We start from the raw sequence: 22,382 nt of genomic DNA, 5'->3' as shown, positions 1-22,382 counted from the left end.
TTTACAAGGCCTTTGTCATTTTTCCAAATTTGTAATATGCCCACTTTTACATAAGTTTTTCAATTTTTTACAAATCTTTACTTTTATATAATAAATTTGCAAACTTTCAGAAGGATTATTTTACCCATTTTGACAAAAGATATTTCCACTCACTTTGAGAAAAAAGTATACCCACTCTAATTTAACCCAACAATCATTCTAAATTTAAAAAATTGGCATTATGATCTCAAATTTAAATATCCTTATGAACACATTGCATAAACCAAACCAAACATTGGCTTGATACTTTATCACTATGATGCCATTTGTTTGTTATTTCACTGAGGGTAATGAGGTGAATGTTGATCCACTTGACATATAAGCCAAATTGCCAACAAATCACCAAAGAGAAAGGGATATATGTATCTTTTAGCTAGAGACCATAGATTTGGATTATAACCTCAAGCATTTTTGCATGTGAGTTTCCTTTGCATAAAAAATCATACCAACCTATGAACAAAAAAATCACACCACTTTGGATTCCCATATCACATGTATGCTCGAATTTGGATAGGAGAAGGTAACAACCCATAAAAAAAATTGTATGCCTTGTTTTATCATCATGCCTCCAAATTGATTTAGCTATCTTGGCCTATATCGATTCTTTAGCTTGATTGAGAAGTTGGATTTACATTAACCTTTATATGTAGAGCCATCATGCTTAGAATTGTTCCTGGATCACAACAATAGGTTTAAATTCAATTGGGAAACCTCCATCTTACAGATATATGCATTTAATATGCCAAAGAAAATCTATGTATTATTGTAGCATGTGTATGAACTACTATGTAAATCAAAACAAAATCATGTCCTTTTCATAGATGCAAATAAACATTCTTCAAAATACATGGTAAAATTGTTACATATTAAACCAACAAGGAAAATATGATGATCTTGTATTTTACTTTGTCATTACACTTTAGATATGCATATTTTCTTCTATCGTGAGCTATGTTCTCATGAATCACTACTATGAGGAGCTATAATACCATACATTCCATGGAAAAGTTGTCATGGCACTGTCATGCCCTTAAGACCATAACAACTTTAATACCATGTTAAGAAATAAAGCAAGCAAAATATAAGAGAACAAAACTTTGAAGAAAATGCTTTATGTTGTATTTAACATTGATCTCACAGGTAACTCATTTAGTGGACAATGACAACATCTTGTTAATAGATAAGGATAACAACTCATAAGAAAGTGGTCTAAAACTTTTTGATTATTTAGGGACTTGTATTTTAACAATGACGATGATTAGTAATGACAACTACCATCAACACCACCTTATTTATTGGAAGCAATGATGATATTGATGATGAAGAGGATGAGGATACAATGATGAGACAAAGACAACAACAATAGTGACAATGGTGATGCTATTGGGGTGATGATTATGAGGATAAAGATGACTTTGATAACAAGGAAAATGCTAATAACAATGATGACAAGGAAGATGACGATAAGTCATACCCTCACCCCAAGGAGGGTAGGTGGCGTGAGAGTGAAGGTGAAGGTGTGTGCATGTGCAAAATCTCTCACCTCTTAGTGAGTGGGTAGTGTGGAGATAAAAGTATACATGTGTGCAACATTTATTACCCCAAAGGAAAATGATGGTTATGAAAGTAACTAAACAATAACGAATAAAAAAATTAAGAAAATTATAGTTTTCTTTAAATTATATGAAATATTATATATACATCATTAATAATAATAATATAATGAAATCTATTATATATATAGTATGCTTCACTTCATAATCACCTACTTTTCTCAACTAAATTTTATATAATGTGTAAATGTTAAAAATGTACATTTATATGAGAGTATTTATTTTTTACACATTAATAATCTATGACATCATATTCTATTCTATGCTATTTTATATAATATGTGTAAATGTTAAAAATGTCCATTTATATATGAGTATTTATTTTTACACATTAATAATCTATGACATCATATTCTAGAAGACCCAATCTTCATGACTTTCTCTTGAAAACATCATATTCCAGAGAGTGTATGCAGGGTTCTTCTATAAATAGTGGAATTATGTAATTTTCCATTATGCAAGTGTCTAATTTTCATGTAGAATATTCTTATATCCTCTTCAATACTTTGATTGTGATGGAAGCAATAAGGATACTCATCTGGCCAACTCTCATTCCATTTTGAAGTTTTTTTTTTTTAATTTTCTAAAACTATGGACGTATTGTGTATGACTTTAAACTCTTCCAAACTTACACTTCACACCCAAAGATAAATATACCACTTTATCTATAAATAGAAAGAAATGATGACTCACATACTAGATTACGCATTGCTTATAAAACACAAATGTACGCTATAACACTTTCACTGCCAACGCATTCCCGGCATGAGGTGATTTGTCACATCAAGGAGGAATACAACTTCCATGACTTGAAATTTGATTGACAAGTCTATGTGACTTAACAACTCATGGTTTTCTATTAAATTAATAAAAGTTATTTTATGAGGCTACGTGGACATTGCCCTAACACACGAGGTGCATTTTTTACCATTGATTTATAATAATTTTTGCGAGGCTATATGAGCATTGCCTAACACAAGAGGCGCAGTGTATACCATTGATTTATAATTTATTTAAGGAAAATTAAGATATAATTTATTATGGGAGGAAGAGGAGAGATGTAAGGTTTTTGTATACAAGGGTGTGGCATTGGTTACCTTTTATTAGAAAAAACATGTTAAATAGATAATTTGGTTGAGACACCTTGGCTTATTAGTAATGCACATTGCCAGTGAGCTTGGGCATACTTGGAAATTGGCAAGGTGTATTTTGTGTTTCTTAGGTGTATTTTGGGGTTTCCTTTACAAGATATATGATGGGCGAATATCTTAACCCATAAGATGGTAAACTTTGGGCATATGTCTTTTCTCATTGGTAAGATGGATTAGAGGCAAGTTTAGGAGCACTTATAGATAGACAAGGTGCACCACAGATAGAGACAAGTCATGACACACCAAAGGAGTTAGACAAACTTTGCTCAAATGGCTTAATGACGAAGTGCGTAAACTTATATAGATCAGTGGAGTTAGTGATCGACACTTGGGGGTTATGAAAGACAGTTGAGGTGTCTTCGAGCACAAGTTGCCATGGATTGCAATCATGGAGTGCACACAGGCACACATTCATTGGGTGTGGACATACTATACTCCTTAGGCCCACTTAGATGTAGCCAAATTGACTTGGTGGATTAGTGATAATTGTGTAGACTTGGATGAGTTGGGTGCACTTAGGATGACTAGATTGACCTAGATGAGTGTCAAAGTCATATTTGCATAAATAAGACTTAATCGAATGTTATGGCCCACTTGGGTACAAATGGAAAAACCAGTTGGATCACTTGGGCATGGAATAATTTGTTCACAAGGGACTTAGATTGATATGAAGTCTCTAACTTGTTTCAAAATGCATTCGCTATATCTTCTCCTAAAACATTTAGTAAAAATGAATTTGAGAGACATAATTATAATGTGCTCTTTGCCTTTCAATCCAACTCGGTATAGTCTTATGTCAACATCCATATTGGCGCAGTACATGAGTCCACAACAATACATTGATCTTTGTCCACCAATATATCTTCCATTTTGAGCTTCCACAACTCAAACCTTTGTCCATTGAATTTTTTGATCTCTATGTTTGAATTACTCATCATTTCTTTTCACCACAAGACATGATTCTACAAATCTCCCATTATAACAGGGTCTACCGCAAGTTCGACCAAAACCCCTTAGCCACAAAAGCATTTGTTTGAAGCCAAAAATTCTATGATACCATTGTTATAAATAAATACAATGCAAGAGAAAATAATTATAACAACCACATAAAACACATGTTTTTCCCTTGAAAACCGAAACCAGGAAAAACCAAGTAATAGATTTATTATTATCATATGGCTTGAAAGTAACCATGCCTTGACTTAAAAGAGGCCAAGTCAACAAACATCCTAACTTGCCCAAGTGAGCCCTCTTCTCAACTCAGGCACATTAAAATGGAGAATCTGCCATCCTTTAAAGGCTTCATCACAAGTAATACATGGGCTCTATTTCCACAAGCCATCAAAACCATGTGCTTGAAACCACCATTGTGGATCTAATAACCTTGAGTCCTTCACCTAGTTAAGTTTACCTTAACACATATAAAGAGGTTGTTTGGCTTATGAAATTGTGTTCAAAAGTCAGGCTAAGAAAAAGAGATTACAATTCAAGTGATAGAAATAACGCCATTTTTCTAGCTAATAACCCGACCTTTCATGAAAAGACAAAGCATATAGATATCCAGTTCCAGTTCATTAGTGATATGGTAGAGGATGGACAGGTGATACTAGAGAAATTTTACATTTTGAAAATTGTTGCAGATGCATTGATGAAATTAGTGAAGGTAAATTCAAGTGTGTTGTCCAGTATCATTTCATTAGGAATATGATAGAGGATGGAAAGGTGATATTAGATAAAGTTGACATTTTGCAAAATGTTGCATATGCATTGATGAAATCAGTGAAGGTGAATTCATGTGTATTATCCAATACCATTTCATTAGGGACATGATAGAGGATGGAAATATGACACTAGTTGACATTTTGCAAAATGTTGCAGATGCATTGAAAAAATAAGTGAAGGTAAATTGAAGTGGTGATAGTGCCTTATGGCATTAGTAACTAGTTCAAAATTTGATGCATTCTCCCATATACTCTTCTAAGGTATATGAAAAGTGGAAGAATGTTGGAATGCGTGTGTCATATACCTTTCCATACTATAGAGGAGCAGGAATTGATTGTTGAGTAGTACCAAGGAATAAATGCTAAGCAATAACAGGGAATAAATACTAAGTAGTGGCAAGGAACAAATGTAGGTCACTAGCAAGCAATGAATGCTAAGTAATAGAAATTTTCCAATTAATTGATGATGGTTTCCAGCATGTAGAAATAGAAAACCATAAAGGGTTTATGATTTTGTTATGCTTATTTATGGAGTGATAGGGATGGATGAAAACAATGCATGTAAATTTTAACTAATTGTTATGTTACTAAAATTTCTCTAGAATCATTACAGTTTTTATGAACACGCTTGTTGAGAGCACATAGACTATGATTTAATGTAACCATTCAGTCATTGAATAATACATTGAGTATACTTTAAAGAGTGGTGCTTTTCTGTTGGAAGGTTTTTCCCCAAATGGTTTGCTATTTCTTTCATTTACTGCTACAATAAAATTTGGTTTTATTGTCATATCCTCTTTGTGATGACAATGGATTTTCCCAAATAAAAATATAAGTCATCAACCTCTTTTTTTCTTCACAATAGTTTGATAAGACTTTTGAGGAAAAACAATTTAATATTCAACTATTCTTTCACAATGCTTCAACTTTCAAGAATTGAATTTGAGAAAAAAATTATTGAAAGCACCATCCAATGAATTCTTTTACAAAATAGGTCATCAATCAAACAATCAATTTTACAAGGTTTTTGTCATTTTTCCAAATTTGCAATATACCCACTTTTACATAATTTTTTCAAATTCTTTCAAAGTTGTACTTTTACATAATAAATTTGCAAACATTCACGAGGATTATTTTATCCATTTTGACAAAAAATATGTCCACTCATTTTGAGAAAAAAAAAAGAAGTATACCCACTCTAATTTAACCCAACAATCATTCTAAATTTAAAAATTTGACATTGTGATCTCAAATTCAAATTGCCTTATGAACGCATTGCATAAACCAAACCAAACATTGGCTTGATACTTTATCACTATGATACCATTTGTTTGTTCTTTCGCTAGAGTGTAATGAGGTGAATGTTGATCGACTTGACATATAAGCCAAATTTCCAAAAAATCACCAAAGAGAAAGGGATATATGTCTCCTTTAGCTAGAGACCGTAGATTTGGATTATAACCTCAAGCATTTTTTCATGTGGGTTTCCTTTGCATAAAAAATCATACCAACCTATGAACAAAAAAATCACACCAACCTATGAACAAAAAAATCACACCACTTTGGATTCCCATATCACATGTATGCTTGAATTTGGATAAGAGAATGTAACAACCCATCAAAAATTGATTTAGCTATCATGGACTATATTGATTATTTAGCTTGATTGAGAAGCTAAATTTACATTAACCTTTATATGTAGAGCCATCATGCTTAAAATTGTTCATGAATCACAACAATATGTTTAAATTCAATTGGGAAATCTCCATCTTATAGATATATGCATTTAACGTGCCAATAAAATCTATGTATTATTATAGCTTGTGTGTGAACTACTATGTAAATAAAAAACAAAATCCTGCCCCTTCCTAGATGCAAATAAGCATTCTTCAAAATACACGGTAAAACTATTTGCATATTAAACCAACAAGGAAAAGATGATGATATTGTGTTTTCCTTTGCCATTACACTTTAGATATGCATATTTTCTTCTATTGTGAGTTGTGTTCTCATGAATCACTACTATGAGGAGCTATAATAGCTTACCTTCCATGGAAAAGTTACCATGGCACTATCATGCCCTTAAGACCATAACAACTTTGATACCATGTTAAGAAATAAAGCAAGCACAATATAAGAGATGAGAACTTCGAAGAAAAGGCTTTAAGTTGTATTTAACACCAATCTCACAGGTAGCTCATGTAGTGGACAATGACAATACCTTGTTAGTAAATAAGGATAACAACTCATAAGAAGGTAGTCTCAAACTTTTTGATCATTTAGGGACTCATAGTTTAACAATGACGATGATTGCCAATGACAACTACCATCAACACCACCTTATTTATTGAAAGAGATTATGATATTGATGATGAAGAGGATGAGGATACAATGATGAGACAAAAACAACAACAATGGCGACAATGGTGATGCTAATAAAGATGATGATTAGGAAAATAAAGATAAATTTGATAACAAGAAAAATGCTAATATAAAATTATTTATTTTTTAAACATTAATAATCTATTACATCATATTCTAGAATACCCGATCCTCGTGACTTTTTCAAGAAAACATCATATTCTAGAGAGGAGTGTATAAATAGTGGAATTATATAATTTTCCATTATGCACCTGTCTTTAATATTCATGTAGAATATCCTTATATCCTCTTTAATACTTTGATTGTGATGGAAGCAATAACGATACTTATCTTGCCACTTTTCAAATCCATTTTGAAGGTTTTTTTTTTCAATTTTCTTAGATGTTGATTGAACACGATTATAGTTGACTTTATACTCTTCCGAACTTACACTTCACACCCAAAGATAAATATACCACTTTATCTATAAATAGAAAGAAATGATGACTCACATACTAGATTACGCATTGCTTATAAAACACAAATGTACGCTATAACACTTTCACTGCCAACGCATTCCCCGCATGAGTAATACAATTTCCATGACTTGAAATTTGATTGACAAGTCTATGTGACTTAACAACTCATGCTTTTCTATTAAATTAATAAAAGTTATTTTATGAGGCTACGTGGACATTACCCTAACACACTAGGTGCATTTTTTACCATTGATTTATAATAATATTTTTGTATATGAGCCGTGCCTAACACACGAGGTGCATTATATACCATTGATTTATAATTCATTTAAGGAAAATTAAGAGATAATTTATTTGGGGAGGAAGAGGAGTGACGTAAGGTTTTTTTGGTATACAATGGTGTGGTATTGATTTTCTACCCTAACAATGTAGATAGTCATGCTAAATAGATAATTTGGTTGAGACACTTTAGCTAATTAGTAAGGTACATTGGGAGTGAGCTTGGGCATACTTAAATTAGTAAGGTGTATTTTGGGGTTTTCTTTGTAAAGCATATGATGGGGGAATATTTTGGCCCAAGGCAAAGAAAACTACATGCAGATGCCTTTTCCTATTGGTAAGATGTATTATGGGCAGGTTTAGGAGCACTTCTAGATAGTCATGTTAAATAGATAATTTGGTTGAGACAATTTGGCTAATTAGTAAGGCACATTGGGAGTGAGCTTGGGCACACTTAAATTAGTAAGGTGTATTTTGGGGTTTTCATTGTAAAGCATATGATGGGAGAATATCTTGGCCCATGGGAAAGAAAACTTCATGCAAATGTCTTTTCCCATTGGTAAGATGGATGACGGGCAGGTTTAGGAGCACTTATAGATAGTCATGTTAAATAGATAATTTGGTTGAGACACTTTCGCTAATTAGTAAGGCATATTGCGAGTGAGCTGGGGCACACTTAAATTAGTAAGGTGTATTTTGGGGTTTTCTTTGTAAAGCATATGATGGGGTAATATCTTGGCCCATGGAAAAGAAAACTTCATGCAGATGTCTTTTCCCATCAGTAAGATGGATTACAGGTAGGTTTAGGAGCACTTATAGATAGGCAAGGTGCACCATCGATAGAGACAAGTCAGGGCACACCCAAGGAGCTAGACAAACTTGGCTCAGATGACTTGATGACGAAGTGCATAAACTTATACAGATAAGTGGAGTTAGGTGATCGAGACTTGGGCGTTATGAAAGACATTCAAGGTGCCTTCGAGCGCAAGTTGCCATGGATTGAAATTGTGGAGTGCACTCCCTTAGGCACACATTCATTGGGTGTGGACATACTATATCCTTAGGCCTTATTAAATGTAGCCAGTTTGACATGGGTGGATTAGGCATAATTGTGTAGACTTGAATGAGTTGGGTGCACTTAGGATGACTAGACTAACCTAGATGAGTGTCAATGTCATATTTGCATAAGTAAGACTTAATCGAATGTGATGGCCCATTTGGGTACAACTGGAAAAACCAGTTGGATAACTTGGCCATGGAATGAGATAACTCAATGGACATGATGACTTGGATAGTGAATGGTATGAATTGGAAAATGAAACAATGTAGGATTGACAACCTAGAAAAATGGTTGATTGGTACAATATCCTTAGGCCCACTTAGATGTAGCCAGATTGACTTGGGTGGATTAGGCATAATTGTGTAGACTTGAATGAGTTGGGTGCACTTAGGATGGCTAGACTAACCTAGATGAGTGTCAAAGTCAGATTTGCATAAGTAAGACTTAATTGAATGTGATGGCCCACTTGGGTACAAATGGAAAAACCAGTTGGATAACTTGGCCATGGAATGTGACGACTCAATGGACATGATGACTTGGATAGTGAATGGTATGAATTGGAAAATGAAACAATGTAGGTTTGGAGAATATAGAAAAATGGATGATTGGGCGGGCCCAAGGAAACTCTTGGTGTGAGACAGAATGGTTTAGTGGAACAAGTTGGCTCAAGACAGACTTGGGTCTACTTGTTATGATGCAACATGTCGAGTGCATGGCAAGGCTCATATAAATATGTATACATCTCATTATGTTAAGGCATCATCAATAAGTAAATGATAAGAGTCATCAAGGATATTTGCAATCATCTTGTTTAAGGGTTTAGCGTCACAAGTTGACTAAGTTGGCTAAGTGAACAAAACAAAGAAAGAAGCTATAGGAGGCAAGCCTGCATATGCTTTAGGAGTTGAGTTGTGCAATATTTTTTGGGCAATCTTAGGAGAAGGAAATTCACCTTACCATGTTTATACTATTAATAATTGAGTTGCAAGTAGTGACCGAGCAACCCTCATTGTATCATATGTAACAATACACACACACAAGGGTGTTAGGAACTGACTTGTGTGCTACTCGTCCACATGTAATGTGTATTATAGATGCTCCATATGTGTTCGAATGTTTATTGTTCCATGTATGCTTATGTTTCCTAAGTGTTAAAATTGGCTAAGTATTATTGTAGCATGTTTTAAGGACCTGGTATGATATCTGACTATTGTAGTTAAAGGTGGAGTTATGGGAAAACTTTAAGAGAAGAGGTGTAATCTAGATTTGATATGAATCAAATACATAAAAAAATCCATAAGTACATACTATGTACACCAATGTGAGTGTAAAGCACTTCAATATAGAAAAAAAATATAGGTTACACAATAAATCCTTAAGGAGTAGGAGAACCTTCTGCAAATACAAAAATACATTCATACATTCAAGTCACGTGTCCTCAATTATGAGTGCATGATCCCTATATATACCTATTCACAAATTACACATGTGGCCCTTTCATTATTAGGTTGGCCCTATTACATATATACTTGCAAATTACATGCACATTTTACCCATATATGCGCCACTTTGGGGTCATGTCATATACATTTAAGCCCATATATACCCCCTTGTGGCTAAATGGAGTTCAATTTTTTAAAATATCTTCTAGTGACCTTCTTTGAATACTATCTTCTTTCTCCTTTTGAAGCTGCAATGTGACCTCATCTATCAAATTTCATCATCCTTATTCAATTCTAGAAGGCATTTCTAATTTTACCTCATCCATGTCTATCACTTCTTTAATCTTATTGCAAATTTCTCCTTCAAGTCTTTTGGTATTGTCTTCATTTAAGATCATTTTTTTTTTCTTGATTTTGGAATTTTTTATTCTCTTCTTTCAATCTCTTAATTTTTTCCAATAGTTATCTATTATGGTTTTTTAATTGACATATTTCTTCATCTTTATTTTTCAATTCTTCCCTTGAGTTGTTATTTTTCCAATTCCTCTTGCTACTCTTTCTTTGTTTAAATTGTTAAATCTCCTTAAAAAATGTTGGATTAAGGTTTTGTGTCTTAGATAACAAATAACCCTTATTAAGTAGATTAAACAAGGATATTGAACACTCATTACTTGATCTCATCCTTAGCTTGTCTTAATTCATCTTGAATTTTATACAATGCCTCCATTTTTGTATCATTGATCCATTTATTCGAGAAGAGTTTTTCAAATGCTTCCTATGTGATGTCCCATCTAGTATCAAAATCAATACTCACCACTTCCAAGCTTCACCATGAAAATATTTTTTTACCATTGAGTTATTAATGTCATGATCCTTTACCCTAATTAATCATTCCACATGATTGATTTAATATTTGTCTTCATCTCCATTAAATTTAGATATCTCCATTGCTTCTTAATCAAGGTCTAACCAAAACCCTCAAATTACAAATTCAATATATTAACAATAATGATATCAAATATTTATCATCTCCTAGTATATTCTTCTATTTTTTTCCCTTTCTAATGGCTTCTGAATCGCCTCAGTAAAATATCCCAATCAAAAGTTATGATACTCTGAAGTTAACATACCTTTAAAAACCCAGTTTTGGAGTTGACCTTCTAGTCAACATTTCTTCTAGTGTATCTCTATATTTTGTCTCTTTTAGTATAAATTTTTTTCATGTAGTACTCTAATATGTATTATATGAAATTCTACAAGTTTCACCAAAATTTGGTATAGCAACTAAAATTTATGACAACTTTCCCAAGACTTGTTGATTATTGGCCCCTTCTTAAGAGTGAAAATGTGCATTATGCCACGTGTCCAATTTTTCAAATACGATTATGAAATTTCTACCTAAGGTACTTCAATATGTCTCCTCATATATTTGAATATTTTACTGTATGAAACTCCTATTGGAAAATTTATAATGAACTAGTTTAAAAACTAATTTGTGGAATAATCACAAACCTTAACTTCCATGGGGTATATCTCAAAAATTATAGCTAACCAAAATCTAGAATCTTTACCAACTTTAACTTCATACCTCTCCTCATTATCCTCTAATTTTAGCAGTAATAAGCTTCCCAAAAAAAAACATTATAGAAAAAAAATTCCAAGATGAATTATTTAAAACTAAATTCAGGAATAATCACAAACCCTAATTTCTACATGGTATACTTTTGAAAGTACAAAAAATCAATCCTTGAAATTTTTATCTTATGTATTTGTTGTGCTCTTGACCTGCAAGAAGATACCCAAATATAGAATATGCGAAGAATGATACCCAGAACATAGAATAGTGAGAGACAACAGCAAATATTTTATTATTCAGAAAGCAATGTTCACTGGCCTCTTCGAGGGGGCAACCTCCAATAGAGCAGAGCTTGATACAAAAATAAGACACAATGTTCCTCGCAGGGAGTCTCTATCCTTTATATATGACTCATACATGCAATACCATGGATCAATACCATGGGTTTTATTAATACCATCTATCTAATACTACGGCCCATTTGCAACTAACTGTGGTCTCGTCATTAATTGCGGGTTAACCACTTACAATTATTAATATGGGCTTTATTGACTCTTGACTATGACTCGATCCCATTACATAAATAAGGGGGTTAGGGTGGGACCCTAACATGCCCTCCCCCTTAAGACTAGCCTTGTCCTCAAGGCTGAAGCTGCGGAAATTGCTGAAGAATAGTGGTTGGTTCCCAAGTTGCATCTTCCGGAGAGGTGTCTTTCCACTTGACGAGGACTTCCCTAATCATGCGGCCCCGCAGGTGCCTGTCTCGTGTGTCTAGGACCTGTTTAGGTTGGAGCCAGATTGACCCTTCTTCGTCCAATTCAGGTAGACTGGTTTGAATTCTGCAATTGTTCCCAATCACTTTCTTGAGGCATGAGACATGGAAAACTGGATGGATTTTTGCAGTAGGTGGCAAATCCAACTTGTAAGCCACTTCTCCAATGCGCTGAAGTACTTGATATGGTTCGTAGAATTTTGGAGATAGTTTCTGACAACCCTTGTCCTTGAGTGATGTTTGCTTATATGGTTGTAGCCTCAAAAAGACATGATCCCCTTCTTGAAATTGGCGCTCTGAGCGATGCTAGTCTACCTGTTGCTTCATGCGGTTTGAGCTTGATGAAGATTCTCTCTAAGATGGGCGAGCATGGTTGCGCGGTGTTGTAGGAGTTGATCCACTGCTTGTACCTTTGAGCACCCCTTGATATAAGAAGTAGGGGAAGGAGGGAGTTGACCATATACTGCTTCATAGGGAGTCATTTTGTTGGTGGCATGATAGTTGGTGTTATACCACCATTCAGCCAGAGGTAACCACTGTACCCAAAGATGTTGCTTTTCTGAAGTGAAACACCTAAGGTAGGTTTCCAGACATTTGTTGACGGCTTCAGTTTGACCATCCGTTTGTGGATGATAGGAAGTATTGAGTTTTAGTTGAGTGCCTTGTAGCCTGAAGAGTTCCTGCCAAAAATTACTGGTGAATATCGGGTCGCAATCAGACACAATAGGAGTGGGCATGCCATGCAATTTGAAGATCTGATCCATGAAAGATTGAGTGAGCAAATTTGGTGTAAACGAGTGGGGTAGGGCGCAGAAATGAGCATACTTCGAAAGTCTGTCCACAACCACCATGATGACTGACTTGTTTCCTGACTTTGGAAGACCTGTAATGAAATCCATAGAAACCTCCGTCCATATTGATGCCGGGATGGGCAACGGTTGTAATGTGCCTGGTGCATTGACGGTCTCCCCTTTGTGGCGTTGACAGACATCACATTCTGCTACGAAAGTAAGGATGTCCCTTTTCATGCCTGTCCAAAAAAATGATCTTCTGGTGCGAGCATACGTCTTCTGAAAGCCTGAATGTCCTGCAATGGGGGATGAGTGCAATTATGCCAAAATGCGACTTTTGAGGGTGGATGTTGGTGATATTACGACTCTGTCCCTGTAGCGAAGAATCTCATCTTGCCACGAGTAGCCCTTGGTGGAATTTGGATCCGCCTAAAATTGAGAAATGAGTTGGGAGAGCCCGGGATGTGAAAACCATTCCCTGCGAGCCTCTTCAATCCATTCCGGAATGGGGAGGGAAATTGCTAGCAGAGTACTTTCCTCCTCAAATTGGCAAGATAATGCATCTGCTACACTATTGTCTTGCCCTTTCTTGTAAATGATCTCATAATCATATCCCAGCATTTTGGCGAGCCATTTATTTTGTTGTGGGGAGGATAGGCGTTGCTCCAAAAAATATTTAAGACTGTGATGGTCTGTGTGGATTTGGAAACGTCGCCCCAATAAGTAAGGTCGCCAAGTCTCTACTGCATGTAAGATGGCCATCATTTCCTTCTCGTAGGTAGATTGGCCCAGATTCTTCCCACTTAGTTGTTGGCTTGTGAAGGCCAAAGGTCATCCTTCCTGCATTAAGACCGCCCCTATACCTGTACCCAAAGCATCACATTCAATGACAAAAGATTTGGTGAAATCAGGTAGTGCTAAGACTGGAGTGGAACACATGGCATTTTTGAGAGCTGTAAAGGCCTGTTGTGCGTCCTCATTCCAGAAGAATGAATTTTTCTTCAGGAGTTGAGTGAGGGGCTTCGCTATGCGACCATAATTGCAGACAAATTTGCGATAATAGCCTGTGAGACCCAAAAATCCTCTCAGGCTCTTCAAGGTCCTAGGTTGAGGCCAATCCTGCATTGCCTGGATCTTTTTGGGGTCCACCTTGACACCTTCACGCCCCACAATGTGGCCCAAATACTCAACTTCTTCCATGCCAAACGAACACTTGGACATCTTAACAAATAATTTATGCTTGCAGAGCAGTTGCAAGAGTAGATCTACATGCTGAAGATGTGCGGCCCAAGTGCAACTATAGATGAGGATGTCATCGAAGAAGACAAGGACAAATTTTCTGAGATATGGTTTGAGAAGGTGGTTCATAAGGCTCTGAAAAGTAGATGGAGCATTACAAAGACCGAATGGCATGACCAGGAACTCATAATGGCCTTCATGAGTCCGGAAAGCAGTCTTTGGAATGTCAACTTCCTTCATGCGAATTTGGTGGTAGCTTGAGTGCAGATCCAACTTAGTGAAGAATTGAGCCCCATTGAGTTCATCTAGCAAATCATCAACCACCGGGATGGGAAATTTATCTTTGACTGTCAACTTATTGAGGGCTCTGAAGTCTGGACACATCCGCCACTCCCCATCTTTCTTGAGCACCATGACCACCAGTGATGAATAAGGACTAATGCTGGGACGAATGACACCTGCTTCCAAAAGTTCCTTGATTATTTTTTCTATTTCATTCTTTTGGGTGAACGGATATCTGTATGGGCGCACATTTGGGGGTTGGGCCCTTGGAACCAAGGTGATGCTATGATCATGTTCCCCTCTCGAGGGTGGAAGCTCATGAGGCTTGTCAAAGACCGGCAGATGGTTATTTAAAATATGTTGCATCTCAGGATGAATCGACAGAGACTTGGTTGCGACTGCCTGTATAGCATTAAATTGAGCTATAACTCCATGATGGCCCTTTTTTAGCAAATTTTCCATCCTATGTGAGCTGATGATAGAGGGAGCTCCCGCCTGGAGTCCACGGAGGGTATGTGTGGAGTTGTTCTGCTTAAAACTCATATATAACTCCTGGAAATCCATTGTGATTGGCCCAAGAGTGCGGAGCCATTCAGCACCGAGGACAATGTCGCACCCTCCCATGTGTATGGCAAACATGTGGGTCTTCAACTGATAATCCCCCATTTGAAGTTTGACATTTTCACAGCGGCCTTCACATTTCATTGTGCCCCCATCCGCAATTTGGACTTGGAAGTTAGAAACTGCTCGTACAAAACAATGCACTGCTTCCGCGACTTTGTGATGGATGAAATTATGTGTACTTCCACTATCAATCAAGACTACTACTGGGCGATGTTTAATAAAACCTCTGATTTTGAGAGTTTGAGGTGAAGAAATCCCTGCCAAAGCATGCAGCGAAATAACTGGTTCGTCAGGGACATTGTCCTTTTGGTTGTCCTCTTCTACCGCCTCATGTTCCTCAAGTGGTGGATCTTCCTCCGATGAGCTGTAGTCAGTGGCATCAATTTGAAAAAATTTGGGCTCCTTGCATTTATGACCTGGGGAGTATTTTTCATCACAGTAGTAACATAATCCTTGCTTTCTTCTTTCAGCCATTTCTGCAGGTGACACCTTTTGGACCTTAAGTGTTTGAGTCGTGTTGTGAGCCTGTGGGGGGCGACCCTTAGCGGAGAAATTTGGGCGACTGTACTGGGCTGCTAACGCACGTTCCACGTTACGAGCTACCTTGCAAGCCTCCGTCCATGTGGGAGGGTGGTGCAGTAGGACTTGGGCTTTTATGGCTTCTTTAAGACCGCTGATAAAACATTCCGTGTAGAACACATCTGAGAGACCCCTAGTGTGGAAGGCTAAGGCTTCAAAGGCTGTAATATATTCATCCACTGTGCCAGTCTGTCGGAGCTTAGTAAGACGACCCAAAAAAGAAGATTCCTGGTCAAAGCGGTCTGTAAGAGCTTTTTTGAAGTTGGTCCAAGCCAGAAAAGGTCCATTGCAACGTTGATGCCATTCCCACCATTTCCACCTTTCATTGTCCAAGTACATGCTCCCCACCATAAGCTGAGTCTCATTATCTAAGATGTTATTCAGATTGAAATACTACTCCATTTGTGCTATCCATGCTGCTGGGTGAGAACCGTCAAATTTATGCATATCCAACTTGGGAGGTCGCTGACGGGATTGTTGGTGGGTGCCCCAGACGTGAGGAGAGTTGCTAGACTCACCCTCACTGTGTCCATTGCCATTATATGCCTCCTCGTGGGATTCCTCCTTTCCCTTCGAGATTACGGTAGATAGTCTGTCAAGTTGACTTTGGATGGATTGCAAGGTTAGTTCAAGTTTGTCAATCCTCTCATTGGCCATAGCTTGAGCTCTAGTTCCTACCATGCACCGATCAGATGTTCTTGAGATTTGGGACCGTCCAAAAAAAAAATTTCAGTAAGAATTGAATGGTACCACCGTGCTCAGCTCGTCATCCTGATTCTGATGGGCTAGATCACCAATAAGCGCCCCGAGAGATCTCAGACTCTTACAGAGTTTTACTCCTTCCTTATGAATACTACAGTCGCCAAATCCTCAAAATGTCAATGCTGCCAAAAGTCCTGTGAAAATTATGCCCCGGTATAGGAACCCCACACAACTACTTAGATCTGGTGGATCTGAGAGATCTGAATGGCGAATCGGATAGCTTTGGGCAGCGGAACAGACTGCTGCTGCGGATCTGATAGATCTAATAGATCGGAATGGCTGGTATGCTAACTCGGAACTCCGGGACTGATGTTTGCTGCTACTGCACCCCTTTGCACGAGTGGATCTAGCAGAGATGATGCGTGATACCAAGATATAAAAGGGAACTATGGTCTCGAGGAGTGTTAGGTGCTACAGATCGAAATATACATAAGGGTCTGACAGTAGTACTCGACCCAATGTTTCAGGGCTCTAACTAAGGAGGATCAACTGTACCCATAGCCGTACAACCCGACTACCCTATCGTACGGGCGAGTAATCTCTCCGAGTGCTGTTCTCAGTGTACTGTAGCAACAAGACGATCAACGGTTTATCTATGGCGAGGTTGCGGAGGAGCTAAGGGGCTTCCGATATACCCAGAAGGTACTTGGAAGATAGTCCGTACACGGTTCTGTCTAATGCGCTACTACTCGAAGGGGTACCCACAGGGGTTACAAGGGAGTCCAACAAGCGTGACCACCTCTTGAATTTCCTGCGTGCATGCCTCCCCAAATCCACAAGTTTATGCGCTCAACGACAGATCCCGTGGTTTAAAGACGCCGGAACATGTCTCTAGCCAAATTTTTTTTTTCTAAGAAATGGAGATCCCACCGGCCCTGGAAAGTGCTCTAATACCACTTGTTATGCTCTTAACCTGCAAGAAGATACCCAAATACAGAATATGCGAAGAAAGATACCCAGAACATAGAATAGTGAGAGACAACAACAAATATTTTATTATTCAGAAAGAAATGTTCACTAGCCTCTTCGAGGGGGCAACCTCCAATAGAGCAGAGCTCGATACAAAAATAAGACACGATGCTCCTCGCAGGGAGTCTCTATCCTTTATATATGACTCATACATGCAATACCATGGATCAATACCATGGGTTTTATTAATACCATCTATCTAATACTATGGCCCATTTGCAACTAACTGTGGTCCCATCATTAATTGCGGGTTAACCACTTACAATTATTAATATGGGCTTTATTGACTCTTGACTATGACTCGATCCCATTACATAAATAAGGGGTTTAGGGTGGGACCCTAACAGTATTTCAGTATTTCTCCTCATTCTTCTCCAAGTTTTATGTTATAGGGTGTTCTAAAAAACTAATTGTAGCAAAAATTCAAGCATCCCTCATTTCAACTTGATTTCAAGACTATTCACAAAGCCTAAATTCCATAAGTTATATCTCTGAAAGTATAACAAACTAAAATCTAATTTTTTTACCAAATTTACTTTGATATCTCTCCTTAATTTGTTTAAAATTTCATCGTCTTAAGCCACCTGAAAAAATAAATTTATAGTGAAAAAGCCACAATGACTCGTTTGGAGCAAAACCATAAGTATGTATGCTCTAATACCAACTAATATGAATCAAATAGATAAAAAAGCTAGAAGTACACACCATGTACACCAATGTGAGTGTGAATCAAAACTACAATATAGATAAGAAATATAAGTTACACAATAAGTCCTTAAAGAATAAGAGAATCTCCTCCAAATACCAAAATACATTCATACATCCAAATCGCATGTCCTTAATAATGACTCCATGTTCCCTATATATACCTATTCACATTTTAGATGTGGTCCTTTCATTATTAGGTCAATCTATTACATATACATTTACATATTACATGCACATTCACTTGATATATGTCCTTCTTGGGGTCATATCATATATATTTAACCTGTTGATGGAGCCGGATCCCCCAACATGTCAAGGGGATCTCCCCAGTAAGAAGTCCCAATTAGACCTGAGATTGTTTGGTGTAGGAGTCCGAGCAGTGGGTCGTAAGGTAATGCCTTGACCACGATGTCACACAGAGGCAAGTAAGATAACTCTGTCAGTAGCAAGGGTGTAAATGATGCAGTGAGTCAAGGAATGAGTATGAGAGGTTCCAACACTTCAAAGGGAGAGGAAGGTGAAGGTGAGTTCTAGGTTGAAAGGGATTAGTCCCAACTCGGCTAGGAACCCACAAAACAAAGGACATGCACAACTTTCGGTAGAGTAGTCGACACGAATGCAGAAGTCACAACATACAAGGTAAGATAACATGAACAACACTCATGGATCAGTCCGAGACGAGTGTGATGATTGATATAACAAGGTTCAGAGAAAGGTCTGTCTGATGTCTGGCAGAGCAGTCGACACAGATGGTGACAACATTAACAATATATGCAACACAATAACAACAAGATTCATATAATTGCATATAAATCAATTCATATACAAGTACGTAAGTTAAACAACATATATCATTAAGGCAACCGGCGCAGTCCAACTACAATAACAACATATGCATGAAAATGTGCTAGCTTTTATTATATAAAGAAGTATAAGTCACAATCATACAATACACCAAGTAAACCTACTAGCCCCACCAGTGGAACGTTACAACCACATCCGCCTGCTCCTCCAAAGAGATGTACTAGCTTCGTGCAGTGGAGAAGCCAAGGCGCGTTACAATATTGTCTAAGCCTTCTTCAAGATAGTCTTAGTAGAAGCTTGGCTAACCAAAAGCCTATACAATGAGTTATGAGGGACTATTTATAGAAAATGGTGGGGTGACCCTTGACATTTCCCTTTGTGGCAGTTCAACTACCCTCATGACTCTTAACCTACTCTATGATTGTTACATCCAACTGTTGACACTCGACTTACACTTGACATGACTCAACATTACAATGCACATGTACCCATGTGAGACAACATGGCTTGAGAAAGCCTTGCAAGACGTCACTGACACTCGGTTTGTTGTGGTGAGACCAACTCTTTGACATACTTGTAATGGTGAAGCTGGTGAGTTGGTGCCAATCTTGGTCATCCGTGATGGTGTGCATGCACCTCATGGTGACATCTTGCTGAAGTGAATTCTTGCCTTCGTTGCAACCAGTGCATTGGTTCATCCCCTTCATCCAACTCGCCTGCTAACATGTGCATGGTCTTCTTGGGTACGGTTGAACCAAAAACACACTTATGCATAGTGTCCGTGCTGATCTTCAAGTGTGTGTTGGTGGTCATGCGCACCAACTTGCTGAAGTGCATGTTCAACCCCGGTTGGACTTGCTTCTTGTCTTCGCATTGGTGATTATGTTGAATGGGTTGGATTGCATGCGTGCACTCAACGACATGCATGCTGTTGGATCCTTTGCATGTGATCAACAACACTGCTCACCATGTTTGCTATGTGTCAGTTGTTGGGATGGATCCTTAACTTGTACTAGTGCAGTTTCATCTATGAGTGCATGTTGCGCCCACTGCTATTCCTGTTCCTCTTGCAACTCATTAGATTGTCTGTGCAACTTCATGTTCTTCCTGATTTGTTGCTTTAGCACATGCAACTCCTTCTTTGCTCCATCTTTTGCCTTCACGCGATATTCATGTCATGCGATCTTCATATCGCACCATCACTTCATAGCCTGAGTCTCCAAAGTTGCTTTCATTATCAATGGATTTGCTTGATCTTGCAACTTTTCTTCACCTCTATGTTGTCAACAACCTTCCTCTTTCATTCGCTACGTTTGCTTCATTCGTTGTGTTCACTACATTCGGTATGTTGCCTTCAGTTGTTGTTCATGATGCTGCTCACTGTGATGTTGCTTCTTGATGTCCTTGTCCACAGACAACTTGATGTCTTTGTGAGTAGGAAATCTCATAGACACTTTATCGACTGCATCCCTAAGCGTGCTTTGAACGACGTCTTTGTCTCTGCTCTCCTGGAAGCCATTGTACTTGTACTTCTAGGAGGCAGATGAACACATGCGATACCTGAAGACATGGCAACACTCATAGCAAGCAATATCTCAGTCGAAAACTAGAAATAACATGAGAATTGACTTGAAACATACTTGGGTGAATGATCATGAAGGATGTACAATTTCGGTTGGGAGGTCGGGAGACCGACTGCCAAGACTGCACGATGCACAACCCAGGCTACTGAGGGACTGACTGAATGTTGTAAATGCACAAGGCATAGTCCAGTCGGGTAGTTGGCTAATGGGATTGTGCAATGATCAATCCCAGCTGGGAAGTACTGCTGGACCAAGGGCAGACTTGCACAAATTTTTGGGTCAAGAAACCACTGACCTTCAAAAATGCGCAATTCAGTCCAGGAGGCTAGTGTTGGGCCATAATGCACAAATCTGGAGAGGAAGGTGAGCCTTCCTTCTCCAGATTGTGTAATGCAGCCTTGGTGAAGGAAGAGACTGGTCCAAGGTTGGCCGGGCTCGCCGACAGGCAACTGAAAACAAGTAAGTCGATGAAATGCATGGAGACACTAAGTGATAGCAGAAGTGATAAATAGTGCATGAAAAACATGAATGGATGATTGAGCAAACATATCAACATGCATGTGGGTGAGGCCATTCGCTGGTTGGGCGAACGTCCGTGAAAAACAGTTTCATGGATGCGAAAGCAGTGAGATAGCAACGAAAAATGAAACAAAGCTAGGACAAGCTAGTATACATGTAAACAACAACATGCATTCAAATAAATCAAGCAAACAACACTCACACAAGTGAATACAAAAAAAGTGACAGAAATGCAGCACAAGATATGGGAAGCAAGCTTACCCCAAAACAACTGATCTGAATGTGTCGACTACTAGTAAATGTGACATGGAATGTTAGACCTTAAAGGTTGATGTGAGGGATGAGCTATGCATCGTCCGGTTGATGAGTTTTGATAACATCGAGGTTGTGACGCGCATGCCAAAAATATAGGGGAAGCGACACTTGGAGGGAGGTTTCTGAATTGTTCCTTGCATGTAACCTCCAACTTCTAAAAATAGATCCCTGAAACAAGGGATGCCTTTGCATGCTGCCTTGGAAGAGACATCCCATGCATGCAAGTCTGCTTTGCTCAGTCCCAGAGGGAACCGGTCAATTCAGTTGCACATGCAAGACTGTTGGAGAAAAATGTGAATTCTTGACTGTAAGCTGGGTTGACTGCCCAAGGGGATTGCACAATTTCCGGGCCCAACAGCTGACTGCTACCCAGATTTGCGCAAATCTTGGGCTGAACTATTTGTTGATGGGAAAAATTGCACAAATCTTGCTGGGAGGGTTAGCTAGAAGGATTGCGCAATCCTGGAGCCCAACAGGCTGCGAGAGGGAGTTGTGCAATTCCTTGAGGGAAGGCTGGTTTCCCTCCAGAAATGCACAAATTTCACTGGGAAGATGCTCAGCCTGCAGTTGGACCAAGTCCAGATGAGCAAACTATGAAGGGAAAATATCAGAATGTGATCGCTAGGCTGCCTTTGAGCAAGAAAGACATTAAAGCTTGAGGACTTGACGAAGCAAGGAAAGCTGCTGTGAAGGTTAGTAGGGAGGCTCCAAAAC

This window comes from Pinus tabuliformis, chromosome 9, assembly GCF_031772625.1.
Source record: "Pinus tabuliformis cultivar Carrire ecotype Pingquan chromosome 9, CPIR1, whole genome shotgun sequence".
Classification (NCBI taxonomy): Eukaryota; Viridiplantae; Streptophyta; class Pinopsida; order Pinales; family Pinaceae; genus Pinus; species Pinus tabuliformis.
Note: the sequence above shows the minus strand (reverse complement) of the source record.